This window comes from Echinops telfairi, unplaced genomic scaffold (genome assembly GCF_000313985.2).
Source record: "Echinops telfairi isolate 266 unplaced genomic scaffold, ASM31398v2 ScPeMD7_2;HRSCAF=8, whole genome shotgun sequence".
In the NCBI taxonomy this organism is placed as follows: domain Eukaryota; kingdom Metazoa; phylum Chordata; class Mammalia; order Afrosoricida; family Tenrecidae; genus Echinops; species Echinops telfairi.
In genome coordinates this window covers 9,014,836-9,016,962 of record NW_022103898.1, presented here as the reverse complement: position 1 = coordinate 9,016,962, position 2,127 = coordinate 9,014,836, and positions in this window count along the sequence as shown.

The window sequence follows — 2,127 nt, the reverse complement described above, 5'->3', positions numbered from 1 at the left end:
TTGCAGTCCCACCATGCCCAGAACCCCTCCCACTTCTGCCAGCATCTCCCATTTCCACTCATACTTCCTCCTTCCCTATCTCTGCTTCTCAGTTTTCCTGAACAGCTTTATTGACATGTAATTCACATACCCTACAACTCAATGTTTGATTGTTAAAAAGAGGCATGCATTCGTACCCACTATCAACATTTTCTTCATTTTTGTACTCATGATTTTGAGCTCTGATTTCTTTCCGACTGTCCCTGCCATAACCCTGAGAAACTATTAATCTGGTTACTCTCTCTATAGGTTTATATAACATGGATTTCCTATGCAGAAGATTATACACTCCCCCCAACAACAAAATAAGCACAGATAAAAACTCAATCTAAAAGAAAGTAGAAAACAATAAAAACGGGAACAAATTAAAAATGGGTCAAAGGCCAGGTTTCAGCCTGTGGCGCCAAGATGTGAATATAATATCCTGGCATGTAGCACGGTACCAATAGTGCGGTCTGCAGGGCTGGCCCCAACCCCGACTTGTGGACCACCCCCCAGAAGGATGCACTCCAGAGGGCAGCACTGAGCTACAGCTCAGGGAGAGGGGCACATCTGATCAGAGCACACAGGAGAGAGAGTGGGACACATCCTGGCCCACCAAGTCCCCAGGACCATATTCCTGCTCAGAGCAGCCAATGCACAGAGAGGACCACAGGGCCAGCTCCACCTCGAGACACAGACATGACGTTCCTCACTGACCCACAGTGCTATGGGGGACAGCACTGGAGACACAGTGTGGGAATTGTGCCCAGCCCGAGCCAATCACACTGGGGTGAAACACTGAGGGCAGCAAGGGGAGTAAAGCAATGAAGTCCCCGGGGATACCAAAAATAGACTTTGGAGCCGGGGCATGGCACCTCATCAGACTTGACTGGAGAAAGCTCCTAAAGGTCAATAAACAGATCTGGAACTATTTATAGGCTTTTCTTTGTCATCGGTTTTGTTGTTGTTATTTTGTTTTGTCTTCTTTTGCTGTTTTGCTTGACTTTGTCTTGTTTTTAAGCTTATTATTGTCTCAGCATGCCCATGTAGATAAGTGGAATAAACAATCTGGAGGAGAAAACAACGGGACGGACCGTTGGGGGAGGAGCACAGGAGAAGGGGAGGTGATAAAAAGGAAAGGGGGTGTCAACCAACCCAGGGACAAGGGAACAACAAGTGATCTAAAATCAATTGCAAGAAGGGCATAGGACGCCTGGTGGGTCTTAATCAAGAGCAATGTAACCGAGAGGAATTACTGAAACCCGAATGAAGGCTGAACATGATAGTGGGGCAAGAGGAAAGTCAAAGGAAATAGAGGGAAGGACTAGGAGGCAAAGGACATTTATAGAGGTCTAAATACAGGCATGTACATATGTAAATGTATTTATATAAATGAATAGGGAATAGATCTATGTACATATATTTATATGTTAAGTCCATATTTATATGGACCTTGGGCCTCAATTCAAGTACTCCCTCAATGCAAGAACACTTTGTTCCAATAATCCGGCATTCTGTGATGCTCACCTCTGTAGGATACAGAAGGATTTCTCCCCAGGTTGTCATGCTGCTTGCTAGAGCACTGTGAGGTCAGCTGGTTAGGGGTCTTCTCCCTGAGGGTACTGGCCATCTAGAGCAATCAGACACTACCGTCTTTCCCACTCCCTGCTGATAAGGATAGTGGCTTGCTTTCCGGAAGGAGAGCTCAGAATAGGTGGAGCCTACTGAAGGATGACCAAGGTTAGGCTGCCATCTTGAATCTAGGGTCGACCCATCTTGTCACATGTGTACCCCTAGTCCCTCCCCTTCCTATTGCGTGTACACCCCTGGCTCATCCCCTTCCTGTCACGCATATGCCCATTGGACACCCCCTTCCTTTTACTGATGTGGTAACCTGTAATCAGGGGGGCTTGCATGCCCCCTGTATTAGTCTAGGTACTTTAGAGAAACAATTCCACAACAACTCATGTATAAGAGAGTTTCATGTAAAGAAAGTGTGCATCACGAAAAGACCCCAACCCAATGCTGCCCAAGCCCACAAGTCCAACATTAACCCATTAACCCAACACCAGTCCACAAAGTCCTCCACCTCACAAAACAGAGGCA